The following is a 17,696-nucleotide window of genomic DNA, read 5'->3' as shown; positions in this document are numbered from 1 at the left end:
TATGGGAAACTCCACCATGTATCAAATTGGATGAGATGTGCATGATTTTCATTTCCATATCTATATGCACATATTTATGTGGAGTTTGTCCTATGTATTGTTGGTGTTTCTAACTCTTGGTGCCAATGAGTTTGGGTACCATTTTGTTTGTGTTGTTGTTCTAGGAACAATTGGAGATGCATTGGATGCTCGACTCACTCACATGGAAGGTGGTGTCACCATGTGCTTATTGGAGTCAAGCTAGGATGATCAATGACCCACTATCTACCTTTAATTGGTATCTGCTACATCCTTCCAATGATATCTCGGTAACAAGTATCTCTTCACGCATTCTTTTCCTGCATTCAGACTTGTGTAGGTTGCATCTTAGCATGATATTCATTCCATCTTGTGAAACTTGTTTCCTTTCGCAAAGCATCTCAACGATGATCTCATGTTGCTAGTTGTGATGTCTTTGATGGTTGTTTGGTAGGAATTCATTTATATACAATAAGACCATATCTAGCCATGTGCTATGCTTCCAAGCAAATATCTTAGTGGTATATGTATGACTTCCTTTTGGATATCTTGTTCCTTCATGTTGTAACTATTTCGGGTGTACATCCTTCTTTGTAGACATATATCATCATGATTTCGTCTACCTAGAATCTTATACACTTGAGATAAGTTGCATATCTAGATGATATCCTTTCTTACACGTCCACCTTGTCTTTCTTATGTTATTTCTTTGGTGGCTCCGTGAAAGCTTTTGCCTTGAGTGTGTGTCTTCTATCGTTGCATCTTGATGCACTCTTGTGTGGTGAAGATTATTTTCCTCATGCTTATCTTTACGAGGCTTTTGCCATCTTAATTGGTATCCCTCGTCTTGATGAGGCTTTCATCTTCTATCTTCACCACGGGTTGTCACAAGCATAGGTTCTTTATATGCTTATTAGTAAGCTTGTGAACCCATTTGCTAGTTTTGTGTGGGAATGATAGGCCTTGCACTGTGTGCCTCATTCTTTCAAGAATTTATTGATCCTTAATGCTCATTCGTCCATTAGTCTTCTCAAGTGCATTGCCTTGACTCACACACATCATTTTGGTTGAGCCCATTCTTAAGTTGCCTCTTTTACTTGTTGCTCAACCATGTGTTTGTTGCAAGTACTAGGCTTTGTTTCCTATATTCTCACTTGCACTTGTTGTAAGTTTCCATTGATTTTGGGGGAGCTATGATCCTATTTTGTGTACTGTGTATCCAAATACAAAAATTCTTCTGTGCACAAATCATGGGGAGCTTCTCTAGTTTCTTTAGAACACTACTTTGCTCATATCGTAATATCCTTTATTCATGTGGCTCGCAGGATCTTTGGTCTAGTTGGTTCAATTGGTATCTTTTGATAGCTTGCTGCTTGCTTCAATTGGTATCGTTTGATTGCTTGTGTCTCTCTCGGTTATGTCCTTGTGGCATATCTTCCTTTAGCAATCTTTGGGCCTCAATATAGTTTGTCTTCCTCCAAGTATTGATAGTTGGATATGTGTAGTGCATTCCACTCTCTTGTTGAGAAATACACAATTTATGGAGGACCACAATTTATATTGGCCCTCTAAGCTTTTCCCCCATTTTGGCAATCGATGCCAATGGGGGAGAAGTTTCAGAGAGTTTTGTGGAGAAGTCTTCAGAGTTTTCTCCTTGCTTTGGTTTTGTTCCTAAGCATTTGCATCTCATATGCATGCATTATTGGTTGTTGCATTGCATGGTGATGCATAATTCCTTGTATAAACTCTCTTGAAAGTGATTGTGATCAATTACCAAAATGGGGGAGATTGAAAGAACATGTGGTGCCCCCATGTTTGGTTTTGGTAATTGATGACAATATCTGTGGACTAATGGTTTCCTTGAGTTATATTTGAAGGTTTTGTCCATAGGCTTTTCTTGGAGTACATTTGTTGGTTTCAAGGAGAGTTTGTGATGACCAAGGTGCTATTCAAGGAATTACCTAAAGATTGGTCTTGTGAGAGGTTGATCAAGACTAAGTAAAATAGTCAATCAAGTTGATTAACACACAAAGCGTAGAAGATGTACCGAGAGGGATCAAGCGATCCCATGGTATGGTAAGCATTGTCCCTTATACTTTGTGTACTAACCCATGGTCTATGTGAGAGTTCTATGTGGGGTTAGGTACATGTTCATGGGCTTGCATCAAGAGGAAGATATCACTCAACCAATGGAGAGGATTTCATCAAGTGGTGATCTTCATCAGGAATTCCGTGCGCAAGTTCAAGTGGAGCATCACGAAGAGATCAAGTGCTTGATGCTTGCCGTCCATTGTGGTGTCAATGGACTTGTGAAGATGTGCTGAAGAGTGGCTCACCCATAGTGGAGTATGGGGGAGCAATCATCTCATCTTCATCGACCCAACACAATCAAGAAAGGTGGTCCAACTTGAGGGAGTCAAGATCATCATCATCTAGCTCAAGTGGACTTCATGCAAGGCAAAGGTTTTCCCTTGATAGGTTTTATATTTTACCGCTCTCATGGTGATAGTTTGGAGACCGGGCTATAGGATCGATAGCCGTACTATCAATGGGGGCTCTCAAGTGAGTAGCGTGATCGTATCGTTTGTCGAGAGCTCAAAGCAATGCATTCTTGCATCATCTTTCTTGGTTCTTGTTTGGTTCTCTTTGTGAGTCTTAGAGCTTATGGTCATCTTGATGACAAGCTTGAGTTCATCGAAAACGGAGTTCGCATGCATCTTCTATGATGTTTTCGGTGTTGGAGGTTTTACCGGTCTTATCCGAGGAAGGGTTCTCACCATTTTCTTATGGTCCTTTTCTCATTTGCTTCCTATTGATATTTCTATCAAGATTGTGTTAGCCCATGTCGTTAGCTTTCCAACAAACTTGGTTTCGTTGAATTCGGAGTCCGTTTGCAGAAGTTGTGGCTGTTTTGGTAAAGACTGCAGCGGTACTGCCGCGGCTAGAGCTGATGTAAAATTTTACTACCGCTCCAGAGCGGTACTGTCGCGGCTCCTGAGCGGTAGTACCACTCCAAAGCTGTACTACCGCGGCTCCTAAGCGGTAGTACCGATCCGGACCAAAATCTCGTTTTTCGCTCAACGGAGGTAGGCACGGAAGTATTTTTTTAGTACCGCTCGCAAGCAGTACTACCGCTACCATTTGCGGTAGTATCGCTATCCCTAGCGGTAGTGCCGTGAGGTCAAGCGGCAGTACTGTGAGGACGAGCGGTAGTACCACTCTGGCGGTTCTACTGGCCTTTTGCCTCCTCGCTGTTGTTTTTCAAAGGGGTACTACCGCCCTAGTGGTAGTACCGCTCCTTGGAGCGGTAGTACCGCTCTGTGCGGGCTATGAGCATAACGGTTGGATTTTTCCCCACCTATAAAAGGGTGTCTTCTTCTCCAATGAAACTCATCTCTTCAGCTCGTGTTCTTCCCCCATTTTTGACCTTCTTCGAGCTTGCTAACTCTCAATCCCTCCAATGATTCTTGCTAGTTCTTGAGGGAAAAGAGAGAGGAGATCTAGATCCACATTTCCACCAATCACTTTCTCCTCTAAGTGAGGGGAACCCCTTGGATCTAGATCTTAGAGTTCTTCGTGTTCTTATTTCGTTCTTCCTCTCATTTTCCTCCCTACCATTAGTTGCTTTGGTCGGATTTGGGAGAGAAGGACTTGGGCACTCCGTGTGCCCTTGCCATTGCATTTGGTGCATTGGTTTGAGTTCTCCACGGTGATACATGGAAGTGAAGTTCGAGAATCTTATTACTATTGGGTGTTTGGGCACCCTATTGCTTGTTCCTGTTGGGTGCCCTGGCGCCCTAGACGGTTGGTGTTGTTCGGTGCCTAATCATTGTGGTGTAAAGCTCCAGGCAAGCGTCGGGGTCTCCAATTAGGTTGTGGAGATCGCCCCGAGCAATTTGACGGGTACCGGTGACCGCCCCCAAGGGTTGCCAAAGTGTACCGGTTCGGTGACCGCCCCCAAGGGTTTCCATTTGTACGGGTTTGGTGACCGCCCTCAAGGGTCCCTTAGTGGAATCACGACATCTTGCATTGTGCCAGGGCGTGAGGAGATTACGGTGGCCCTAGTGGCTTCTTGGGGAGCATTATGCCTCCACACCGCTCCAAACGGAGATTAGCATCCGCAAGGGTGTGAACTTCAGGATACATCATCGTCTCCGCGTGCCTCGGTGTTATCTCTTACCCGAGCTCTTTACTTATGCACTTTACTTTGTGATAGCCATATTGTTTCTTGTCATATATCTTGCTATCACCTAGTAGTTTATCTTGCTTAGCATAAGTTGTTGGTGCACATAGGTGAGCCTAGTTGTTGTAGGTTTTGTGCTTGAAAAATTAACCGCTAGGTTTATTCCGCATTTGTTCAAGCCTAAACCGTAATTAATTTAAAATGCCTATTCACCCCCCCCCCTCTAGGCGACATCCACGATCTTTCAGCCGCCATCCAGGACCACCATGACGCCGCCTTGCTGATCCCTCCCGCGTGCAAGCCCCTCCTCTATCATGGCCTTCCTCTCCCGCGCTGATGCCCTCCTTCGAGTGCTCGCGCCTGCAGCTCCATCCATGAGTTCGTGCAGACATGGCCTCAAGCTCGTCAGGCCGCTGCTCCCTCATCCCGCCTCCGGCCAGGTTGGACACCCACCTGCCAGATCCGCAAGTCCTGTGGCCTCCCTCTTCATCTCTGGCGGATCTCGCACCATGGCAAGCCCCTGCCCCGCCTCTGCCTCGTTCGAGCAGGGAGGAGGACGCGCCTCTGCAAGTCCCACTCGGAACTAGCCTCCTGCACCGCGCCAAGTCCCACGGCCGTCGCCCCTGCATCGCGCCCTGTTGCTGTTGACGCCATGTCCAAGGGTCACCGAACAGGGAATAACGCCAAGTACTAGGTCAACAAGGACCGCCAAGTTTGTCTTCCACCGTCTCCAAAATCGCCAAGTACCATGACGCCAAGTACCCCTTCGGAACGCCAAGGTGGATCTCTATCGTCAAGTGAACGACTACTTCCACGATGATACGAGAACAACTACCGTCGACGTGCATTTTGCCAAGTACCACTCTCGTCGACCCTCGAAGACTCTGTGGACGTCAAGTTCCTCGCCGTGACCCCGAACATCTACGAAAACTTGTGAGACTAAGAATGTGAATGACTACCATCGCCAAGATCGCTAGTACCATGTAACGCCCCGGATACAACTTTCCATATTTTTACTCCGACTCTTGCCTTTTCCGGGGATGCGATATTTATTTCGTGGTTGGGTTTTGTTTTCGTTTTGCATTTTGTTCATGTCATGCATTTCATATCATGTCATCATGTGCATCGCATTTGCATACGTGTTCGTCTCATGCATCCGAGCATTTTCCCTATTGTCTGTTTTGCAATCCGACACTCCTATGTCCTCCGGCGCCCCCTTTTGCCTCTTTTCGTGAGCGGGTGTTAAACAGTCTCGGAATGGACCGAGATTTGCCAAATGGCCTTGGTACACTACCGGTAGACCGCCTGTCAAGTTTCGAGCCATTTGGAGTCCGTTTGATACTCCAACGATTAACCGGGGAACCGTAAAGGCCTCGTGTGTGTTGCAGCCCAACACCCCTCCAAAGTGGCCCAATAACCCATCCAAACCCCCTCCATCCTCTCGGCCGTTCGATCAAGATCGCGTGGCCGAAAATCGCACCTCATATATATATATATATATATATATATATATATATATATATATATATATATATGTGTGTGTGTGTGTGTGTGTGTGTGTGTGTGTGTGTGTGTGTGTGTGATCCCCTCCATTTTTTCGCGTAGTACAAACCCTAGCGTCTTCCTCCTCGCGCTGCCGGACATGTCCAACTGTGCCAGACATGTCCGCCGGACACGTCCCTTCGGCCAATCCAAAGCCGCCACCTCAGCCTCCGCCGCCCCGCGCCCAATCCCCCGCCGCCACATCAGCGCGCCGCCGCCCTCTCTTTCCTCTGCGCTCGCCGCCAGCCCGCGGGGCCCGCAGCCGGCCCGCGCGGCCCGCGCGTCGCCCGCGGCTGCCCGAACCGCTCGCGCCTCCCGCACCGCTCACCTGTGCGCCCCGCCGCCTTCGGCCCACCGCCGACTCGAGCTCGCCGCGCCGCCGCCCCGCCTTGGCTCCGCCCCTCGCCGGTGCGCGTGCCGCACCCCATCGCTCCATCGCGGCCGAGCCCGCGCCTTCGCCGCCTGGCGCTGCACCTCGCCGGCCCTCGGGTCCCCGCGCCTCCCTGTCATCGCCGGAGAGCTCGCCGGAGCTCTCACCGGTGCTGGATCCAGGGAGTGGGATGAGATCCACCACTCCCCCAATCCAAACGCCCTCTCCCCGCCCGGATCCCTCTGTCCCGGGTCGAGCCCGTCCCGCGTTGAGTTTTCGCGGAGGTGTTTTTCTTCTAAGTCCGTAGACCTGTGATATTTTCAGGCCATGGTCTTTGCATCATAACTCCTCATCCGTAGATCCGTTTTGCATGCATGATATATCAAAATGTTCATCAGGTTGTGCTCTTCATTTTGTTCCATTGTGCCATGCTTGTTTTAGTCCATCTTGATGCCCAAATGGTTGATGCAAGAGTGCTATAAAATGTTAGGTGCTGATTCTTATCAGATTACGAGCATTTGTCATTTTTGCTACATTTGTTGTGTGCTGCATATGGGCATGAGCTCTACATGTGTTTCGGTCTATGCCATGCCATCTTTACAGGGGTGTATGCCATGTATTTTTGTGATCAATGTGGTGACTAGCACAAGCATGAAAAGTAGCTCTCGTGATATTGCTGATTTCAGGGACTTAGAATTTCATGAAGTCATTTCCCTGTTGTTATTTTTATGCCATGTATTCATGTTGCTACAGAGAGATCCATGCTTCTTTTGAGTATGTTCAGTAAGGATGATTTGGGCATATGGTTGTGCTCTACCCATAAATGCCCCTGTTTGCATTTATGGAGTTCCCTAGCATGACTCAATCTTGCTCTACTTTTGCTATAAAATGTTCCTGGCAGATTGTTTACTTGCTAATCAATTTTGCGAAGGTTGTTGTAGTTGATCCATGCTTGCTTTTAACTTGTTCTTGCCATGGTTAGATTCATGAACATGCTATCTTGCTGATGCTATGCTTATCTTGTCATACCATGCCTTGTGTTGAGTGAATCGAGCTCGTAAACATGCCTTCATAATTCTGTTTATGCCATGCCCAGTTTTCTGCCAAGTCTGAATCTGTTAACGCAACTTGCTATGTTTACATGGGTGCCATCATATCTTCTGATCCTTTTTGGCTTATGGTCAGTAAGGGACTTGTGTTCTATGCTTTGAGTAGATTCATTCCATGCCTTGTTTTGCTATGATATGTTCCTGTAGCATGTTGTTATCTTGTTCTAAACATTGCTTCCTGATGTTAATTCCTGGCATGTTATTTCACTAAGTCTGTGATGCTGATATCTTTTGCACTTTTTCCATGCTTGTTTGAACCTGTTCTAGTGTGATTTAGCCATAGCTCAGTGTTCATCTTTTGTCAATCATCTTGATTACATCACTTCCATATGCTTTGTTGCTATGTTGGAGTGCAGTAGCTTAGTTTCTTGTTGCATTCTAGATGACATCGTGCTGTTAATCGCAGAATTGTGCCATTATTGTTTTGCTTGCCATTTGCAAACCGTGCATCCGATTCTGGTGATCTTTATATCAATTTGGACTGAAATCATCTCATCTTTCCAGTGGCACAATTGTTTTGCCAAGTTGATGCGTTGATCAATCTTTTCCTTCCGGAGCTCGCATATGCATCGCATATCACTTCCCGCATATCATGCCATGTTTTGCATCATGTTGTTTGCGCATTGCACCGTGGTTGATTGTGGTTTCCTTTGCTTGTGTTCTTGCCTTGGGTAGAGCAAGGAGACGAGTTCGTGGTCGAGGAACCCATTGAGTATGCTTACGAGGATCAACCTTTCTCAACTCGGAGAACTTTGCAGGCAAGATGACCATACCCTCAAAATCACTTCTATCTTTGCTTGCTAGTTGCTCGCTCTTTTGCTATGCTGCGATATGTACCACTTGCTATATCATGCCTCCCATATTGCCATGATAATCCCCTAACTCACCTTTCCTAGCAAACTGTTGTTTGGCTATGTTACCGTTTTGCTCAGCCCCTCTTATAGCGTTGCTAGTTGCAGGTGAAGATGGAGTTTGTTCCATGTTGGAACATGGATATTGTTGGGATATCATCATTATATCTTGTTTACTTTAATGCATCTATATACTTGGTAAAGGGTGGAAGGCTCTTCCTTATTCCTGGTGTTTTGTTCCACTCTTGCCGCCCTAGTTTCTGTCATACCGGTGTTATGTTCCTTGATTTTCCGTTCCTTACGCGGTTGGGTGTTATGGGAACCCCGTGACAGTTCGCTTTGAATAAAACTCCTCCAGCAAGGTCCAACCTTGGTTTTACCATTTGCCTACCTACCACCATATACCTTCCCTTGGGTTCTGCAGACTCAAGGGTCATCTTATTTTAAACCCCCCGGGGCAGTGCTCCTCTGAGTGTTGGTCCGAAACGGGAAGCCTGTGGGGACACCTCGGGGCAACTCGAGGGTTGGTTTTACTCGTAGCTTGACCTATTCGGTGTGCCCTGAGAACGAGATACGTGCGACTCCTATCGGGATTTGTCGGCACATCGGGCGGCTTTGCTGGTCTTGTTTTACCATTGTCAAAATGTCTTGTAACCGGGATTCCGAGACTGATCGGATCTTCCCGCTAGAAGGAATATCCTTCATTGACCATGAGAGCTTGTGATGGGCTAAGTTGGGACACCCCTGCAGGGTTTTGAACTTTCAAAAGCCGTGCCCGCGGTTATGGGCAGATGGGAATTTGTTAATATCCGGTTGTAGAGAACCTGACACTTAAATTAATTAAAATACATCAACCGCGTGTGTAGCCATGATGGTCTCTTCTCGACGGAGTCCGGGAAGTGAACACGGTTCTTGTATTATGCTTGAACGTAAGTAGATTCAGGATCACTTCTTGATCACTTCTAGTTCACGACCGTGCTTTGCTCCTCTTTTCGCTCTCATTTGCGTAAGTTAGCCACCATATATGCTAGTGCTTGCTGCATCTCCACCTCACTACCCCTTTCCTACCCATAAGCTTAAATAGTCTTGATCTCGCGGGTGAGTGATTGCTGAGTCCTCGTGACTCACAGATACTTCCAAAACCAGATGCGGGTACCGATGATGCCAGTGCAGGGGACGCAACCGAGCTCAAGTGGGAGCTTGATGAAGATTGTGTTCGTTGTGTTGTTTCGTTCCCTGTTGATCAGTAGAGGAGCCCGGTTGGGGCGATCAAGGATCTAGCATTTGGGGTTGTCTTTCTTTATTTTGGTTCTGTAGTCGGACCTTGACTGTATTCTAGATAATGTATGATATTTATGTATTGTTTGAAGTGGTGATTGTAAGCCAACTCTTTATCCCTTTTCTTATTCAGTACATGGGATGTGTAAAGATTACCCCTCTTGCGACATGCCTACTATGCGGTTATGCCTCTAAGTCGTGCTCCGACACGTGGGAGATATAGCCGCATCTTAGGTGTTACATACCATTACCATTGTCGAGGACCGATAGTACCACTACTTCCACTACCGTCACCACGAGAACTACTACTTCCCACAATGACCCGTGCACGACTACTTCCACTATGACCGTCCCGAGAATGTCTACTTCCTCTACATTGCATCGAACCCGAACCATCCCGTTTGCATGCTTCGAAGGTATAACCGCCGAGACGATGACCCGTGGAATGAATGCATGTGTGATGTATGAGATGCCCGTGTTTTGCTCCGTGTCCGAGTGGTTGCTTGCACGCTCCTCCTTGTCGCCATGCCATCGACCCCTGGGAACCTGGTAATCGGGAGCACCCCACCATATTGCTCAACTCGCTCACGCCCTTTCTGTTGCCACCGACATCTCAATCGAGTTGCCGGATCATTGGAATGTTGTTGTGGCACCATTTCTATATTCACCGCCATGGCATCATTTCCATTTCGTTGCCGTGTCACCCTTTCTTTCCGCCACGATGACAAATGCTTAATATCTATGTTCATATCAACATTTTCAAAAATTGCCTAAAACTTGTCGGATCACGGGTTCCGGCAAAACCCTCGAGGTTCGAACACTGGGGTGTGCACGAAGGTTTTCTCCCTATCGATCCACGCCCTAGCTCTCTAAGATCTCGCGGACGAACTCAGCGAACTCACGAGACAAAGACACAAGATTTATACTGATTCGGGCCACCGTTGTGGTGTAATACCCTACTCCAGTGTGGTGGTGGTGGATTGCCTCTTGGGCTGATGATGAACAGTACAAGGGGAAGAACAGCCTCCTGAGGTTGAGGTGTTCTTGTGCTCTCTTTTCGTGCTCCCTACTGTGGTGGCAAGTCCTACTTATATAGGCCCTGGTCCTCTCTCCAAATATTGAGCGGGAAGGGAGCCAACAACGTCCAATTTGAAAGGGGACAACTAGTACATCTTATCCTGACAAAAGTGGTCTTCGCCTACAAAAGGCTCTGGTGGTGACGCCGTCTCGGGATCAATGGTGACCTCCGTCTTGCCGTCCTGCTGGTCTTGGTCTCGTTGCATCGATATGGAAACCTTTCCTTGATGCCTCAGAACTCCGCGCCTGTGCTTGTCCCCTTGGAACCAAAGAGGAAACAAGGACGCTGCGCGCGCTGGTGCCCGCCTGGTCTCGATCGTCATGGCTCACGTCACGAGGACCTCGCGAGGTTTGCCTTGCTTGATCTCTCCGCCCCTCGTGAGCCTGCCCGGCGAGGTCGCTCCTGAGGAGATCTTGCGTCGTCTGCCTCGTGAGGCTTGGCCCCTCGCGAGGGTCTTGAATACCTCGTTGATGAAGATGGGCCGTACAGTCCTGCTAGCCCAGCCACGCCGTGGGCCTTAGTGATAACCCGCAAGTATAGGGGATCGCAACAGCTTTCGAGGGTAGAGTATTCAACCCCAATTTATTGATTCGACACAAGGGGAGCCAAAGAATATTCTCAAGTATTAGCAGCTGAGTTGTCAATTCAACCACACCTGGAAACTTAATATCTGCAGCAAGGTATTTAGTAGCAAAGTAATATGATAGTACTAGTAATGGTAGCAAAAGGTAATGATAACAAAAGTAATGTTTTTGGTATTTTGTAGTGATTGTAACAATAGCAACGGAAAAGTAAATAAGTGAAGAGCAATATATGGAAAGCTCGTAAGCAATGAATTGGTGATAGAGAATTATGTCGGATGCAGTTCATCATGTAACAGTCATAACCTAGGGTGACACAGAACTAGCTCCAATTCATCAATGTAATGTAGGCATGTATTTCGAATATAGTCATACGTGCTTATGGAAAAGAACTTGCATGACATCTTTTGTCCTACCCTCCCGCGGCAGCGGGGTCCTAGCAGAAACTAACGGATATTAAGGCCTCCTTTTAATAGAGTACCGAACCAAAGCATTAACACATAGTGAATACATGAACTCCTCAAACTACGGTCATCATCGGGAGTGGTCCTGATTATTGTCACTTCGGGGTTGCCGGATCATAACACATAGTAGGTGACTATAGACTTGCAAGATAGGATCAAGAACTCACACATATTCATGAAAACATAATAGGTTCAGATCTGAAATCATGGCACTCGGGCCCTAGTGACAAGCATTAAGCATAGCAAAGTCATGGCAACATCAATCTCAGAACATAGTGGATACTAGGGATCAAACCCTAACAAAATTAACATGATTACATGATAAATCTCATCCAACCCATCACCGTCTAGCAAGCCTACAATGGAATTACTCACGCACGGCGGTGAGCATCATGAAATTGGTGATGGAGGATGGTTGATGATGATGATGCCTACGGATTCCCCTCTCTGGAGCCCCGAACGGACTCCAGATCGGCCCTCCCGAGAGGTTTTAGGGCTTGGCGGCGGCTCCGTATCATAAAACACGATGAATCCTTCTCCTTTATTTTTTTCTCCCCGAAAGTGAATATATAGAGTTCAGGTTGAGGTCGGAGGAGCTCGAGGGGGCCCACGAGGTAGGGGGCGCGCCCCCCACCATCGTGGCTAGGGTGTGGGCCCCCTGGCCTTGATCTTTTGCCAGTATTTTTTATTATTTCCAAAAAGACGCACCTAAAGTTTCAGGTCATTCTGGGAACTTTTATTTCTGCACATAAATAACACCATGGCAATTCTGCTGAAAACAGCGTCAGTCTGGGTTAGTTCCATTCAAATCATGCAAGTTAGAGTCCAAAACAAGGGCAAAAGTGTTTGGGAAAGTAGATATGAGGGAGACGTATCAACTCCCCCAAGCTTAAACCTTTGCTTGTCCTCAAGCAATTCAGTTGACAAACTGAAAGTGATAAAGAAAAACTTTTACAAACTCTGTTTGCTCTTGTTGTTGTAAATATGTAAAGCCAGCATTCAAGTTTTCAGCAAAGATTTTGAACTAACCATATTCACAATAACACATAGGTCTCATGTTTACTCATATCAATGGCATAATCAACTAGCGAGCAATAATAATAAATCGCGGATGACAACACTTTCTCAAAACAATCATAATATGATATAACAAGATGGTATCTCGCTAGCCCTTTCTGAGACCGCAAAACATAAATGCAGAGCACCATTAAAGATCAAGGACTGACTAGACATTGTAATTCATGGTAAAAGAGATCCAGTCAAGTCATACTCAATGTTAACTAACAGTAATGAATGCAAATGACAGCGGTGCTCCCCAACTGGTGCTTTTTAATAAGAGGATGATGACTCAACATAAAGGTAAATAGATAGGCCCTTCACAGAGGGAAGCAGGGATTTGTAGAGGTGCCAGAGCTCGGTTTTGAAATAGAGGTGAATAATATTTTGAGCGGTATACTTTCATTGTCAACATAACAACCAAGAGATGGTGATATCTTCCATGCTACACACATTATAGGCGGTTCCCAAACAGAATGGTAAAGTTTATACTCCCCCTCCACCAACAAGCATCAATCCATGGCTTGCTCGAAACAACGAGTGCCTCCAACTAACAAGAGTCCCAGGGGGAGTTTTGTTTGCAATTATTTTTATTTGATTTGCATAAAGCATAGGACTGGGCATCCCGGTGACCAGCCATTTTCTCGTGAGTGAGGAGCGGAGTCCACTCCTCTTGAGAATAACCCACGTAACATGGAAGATACGGACAACCCTAGTTGATACATGAGCTATTCGAGCATACAAAACAGGATACTTATTTGAAGGTTTAGAGTGTTGCACATATAAATTTACTTGGAATGGTAGGTAGATACCGTATATAGGTAGGTATGGTGGACTCATATGGAACAACTTTGGGGTTTATGGAGTTGGATGCACAAGCAGTATTCCCGCTTAGTACAGGTGAAGGCTAGAAAAAGACTGGGAAGCGACCAGCTAGAGAGCGACAACAGTCATGAACATGCATTAAAATTAATCAACACCGAATGCAAGCATGAGTAGGATATAATGCACCATGAACATAAATATCGTAGAGGCTATGTTGATTTTATTTCAACTACATGCATGAACATGTGCCAAGTCAAGCCACTCGAATCGTTCAAAAGAGGATACCACCCTATCATACCACATCACAACCATTTTAATAGCATGTTGGCACGCAAGGTAAACCATTATAAGCTCCTAGCTAATTAAGCATGGCATAAGCAACTACAATCTCTAATTGTCATTGCAAACATGTTTATTCATTATAGGCTGAATCAGGAACAATGATCTAATCATATTTACAAAAACAAGAGAGGTCGAGTTCATACCAGCTTTTCTCATCTCAGTCAGTCCATCATATATCATCATAATTGCCTTTCACTTGCACGACCGAACGATGTGGATAATAATAATAGTGCACGTGCATTGGACTAAGCTGGAATCTGCAAGCATTCAATAAACAGGAGAAGCAAGGCAATATGGGCTCTTTTGTCAGATCAACAATAATGCATATAAGAGCCACTTCAACAATTTAATTATGGTCTTCTCCTATCGACCCCCAAAGAAAAGATAAGGAATAAAACTATTTACACGGGAAAGCTCCCAACAAGCAAAAGAAGAACAGGAAATCTTTTTGGGTTTTCTTTTTAATTACTACTAAAAGCATGGAAATTAAAACTAGCTAAAAGCTACAGCTAATTTTTTGGTTTTTCTTAAGGTTTATTAAACACACAAGAAGAAAGCATAAAAAGAGAAAATAAACAAGCATGGATATTACAAAGAAAAAGTATGAGCACCGACATCTAGCAATGAGTGTGTGAACATGAATGTAATGTCGGTGAGAGATACGTACTCCCCCAAGCTTAGGCTTTTGGCCTAAGTTGGTCTATGGCCACGGTTGGCCTGGCGGATATCCATAGTAATAGTTGGGCTCGTATTGCGAAGAAGAAGACTCTGATTGCCACTGGTTGGCAATCATCTCCGGATCCCACTGGTAATTAGACTGTCGTGGAGGATCAATATGTGGTTTCTGACTCAGGCTCTGTGGCTGATGTAGGGTTCCAGTAATCATGAATGTCCTCCCGCGAGACGAGGTACTGCCCTATAGATAAATCAAACAAGGAAGGAGCAGGCAATGTGATAGTCTCAGGATGACGTTTATCAAAGAACAATTTGTATTTAAGCTCCCCTTCCCTATTCTTTATAATAAAATCATGCGCTACCATACTCTTATAATCTAAATAAACAGTAGGCAGCAAAATGAGCTTGGAATCGGGATTGAACTGGATAATGGTGTTTGTGGGAGGAAGAAGGAGTGTGTGGGTGCAGGAATAAGTGGAGGAGGCCTACCGTGGGCCCACGAGGCAGGGGGCGCGCCCAGGGGGTAGGATGTGCCCTCCACCCTCGTGGCCAGGTGGATGCCCCCCTGCTGTGTTCTCAGTGCCAAATATTCTCAAATATTCCAGAAAAAATCATATTTAAATTTCAGGGCATTTGGAGAACTTTTATTTTCGGGGTATTTTTATATTGCCTGGATAATTCAGATAACAGACAGAAAATACTATTTTTACTTTATTTAATATGAATAACAGAAAGTAAAAGGAGGGTACAGGGGGTTGTGTTTTCTAAATTCATCCATCTCATGATCATCAAAAGGAATCCATTAACAAGGTTGATCAAGTCTTGTTAACAAACTCATTCCGCATAACATGGAACCGGAGAATTTTCGAATAACACTAGGTTACCTCAACGAGGATATGCACATCCCCAACAATAAGAATATCATATTTCTTCTTGACAGTAGGAAGAGGAAATTCAAAACCTCCAAAAATAATCGATGGAATTTTTCCAATAGAATTGATATTGTGGACTTGAGGTTGTTTCCTCGGAAAGTGTACCATATTCTCATTACCATTAACATGAAAAGTGACATTGCCTTTGTTGCAATCAATAACAACCCTGTAGTATTCAAAAAGGGTCTTCCAAGAATAATGGACATACTATCGTCCTCGGGAATATCAATAATAACAAAGTCTGTTAAAATAGTAACGTTTGCAACCACAACAGGCACATCCTCACAAATACTGACAGGTATAGCAGTTGATTTATCAGCCATTTGTAAAGATATTTCAGTAGGTGTCAACTTATTCAAATCAAGTCTACTATATAAAGAGAGAGGCATAACACTAACACCGGCTCCAAGATCACATAAAGCAATTTTAACATAGTTTCTTTCAATGGAGCATGGTATAATGGGTACTCCTGGATCTCCAAGTTTCTTTGGTATTCCACCCTTAAAAGTATAATTAGCAAGCATGGTGAAAATTTCAGCTTCTGGTATCTTTCTTTTATTAGTAACAATTTCTTTCATGTAATTAGCATAAGGATTCATTTTAAGCATATCAGTTAATCGCATACGCAAAAAGATAGGTCTAATCATTTCAGCAAAGCGCTCAAAATCCTCATCATCCTTTTTCTTGGATGGTTTGGGAGGAAAAGGCATGGGTTTCTGAACCCATGGTTCTCTTTCTTTACCATGTTTCCTAGCAACAAAGTCTCTCTTATCATAACGTTGATTCTTTGATTGTGGGTTATCAAGATCAACAGCAGGTTCCATTTCTATATCATTATCATTGCTAGGTTGAGCATCAACATGAACATTATCATTAACATTATCACTAGTTTTAGGTTCATTACCAGATTGTGTTTCAGCATTAGAAATAGAAATATCATTTGGATTCTCAGGAGTTTCAGTAATAGGTTCACTAGAAGCATGCAAAGTCCTATCATTTTTCTTTTTCTTCCTTTTAGAAGGACTAGGTGCATCTATATTATTTCTCTGAGAATCTTGCTCAATTCTCTTAGGGTGGTCTTCAGGATACAAAGGTTCCTGAGTCATTTTACCAGTTCTAGTAGCCACTCTAACAACAAAATCATTATTCTTACTATTCAATTCATTGAGCAAATCATTTTCAGCTTTAAATAGTTGTTCTACTTGAGTGGTAACCATAGAAGCATGTTTACTAATAAGTTTAAGTTCACCTTTAACATTAGCCATATATTCACCCAAGTGTTCAAGCATATCAGCACTGCGTTTTAATTCTCTACCAAAATAAGCATTGAAGTCTTCATGCTTAACCATAAATTTATCAAACTCATCTAAGCATGGGCTAGCAAACTTAGTAAATGGGATTTCAACTTTATCATATCTATAGAGAGAATTTACCTTTACTACCTGTGTCGGGTTATCAAGACCATGTATTTCTTAAATAGGAGATGGATTAAGATTATGCATTTCTTTGACACGCGGTAAACTAAGACCATGTATTTCTTCAATAGGAGGTAATTCTTAACATCTTCAGCTTTCATACCCTTTTCTTTCATGGATTTCTTTGCCTCTTGCATATCTTCAGGACTGAGAAATAGAACACCTCTCTTCTTCGGAGTTGGCTCAGGAACTGTCCAATTATTTTCATTTGTCAACATATTATTCAATAGAATTTCAGCTTCATCTGGTGTTCTTTCCCTGAAAACAGAACCAGCACAACTATCCAGGTAATCTCTGGAAGCATCGGTTAGTCCATTATAAAAGATATCAAGTATTTCATTTTTCTTAAGAGGATGATCGGGCAAAGCATTAAGTAATTGGAGAAGCCACCCCCAAGCTTGTGGGAGACTCTCTTCTTCAATTTGCAAAAAATTATATATATCCCTTAAGGCAGCTTGTTTCTTATGAGCAGGGAAATATTTAGCAGAGAAGTAATAAATCATATCATGGGAACTACGCACACAACCAAGATCAAGAGAATTAAACCATATCTTAGCATCACCATTTAATGAGAACGGAAATATTTTAAGGATATAAAAGTAGCGAGTTCTGTCATCGTTAGTGAACAGGGTGGCTATATCATTTAATTTAGTAAGATGTGCCACAACAGTTTCAGATTCATAGCCATAAAAAGGATCAGATTCAACCAAAGTAATTATATCAGGATCAACAGAGAATTCATAATCCTTATCAGTAACACAGATAGGTGAAGTAGAAAAAGCAGGGTCAGGTTTCATTCCAGCATTAAGAGATTGCTGCTTCCATTTAGCTAATAACCTCTTTAGCTCATATCTATCATTGCAAGCAAGAATAGCTCTAGCAGATTCTTCATCCAGAACATAACCCTCAGGAACAAC

This window comes from Triticum urartu, chromosome 4A (genome assembly GCF_056163025.1).
Source record: "Triticum urartu cultivar PI428250 chromosome 4A, HENAU_Tu73, whole genome shotgun sequence".
NCBI classification, from domain to species: domain Eukaryota; kingdom Viridiplantae; phylum Streptophyta; class Magnoliopsida; order Poales; family Poaceae; genus Triticum; species Triticum urartu.
This window is presented reverse-complemented; position numbering follows the sequence as displayed.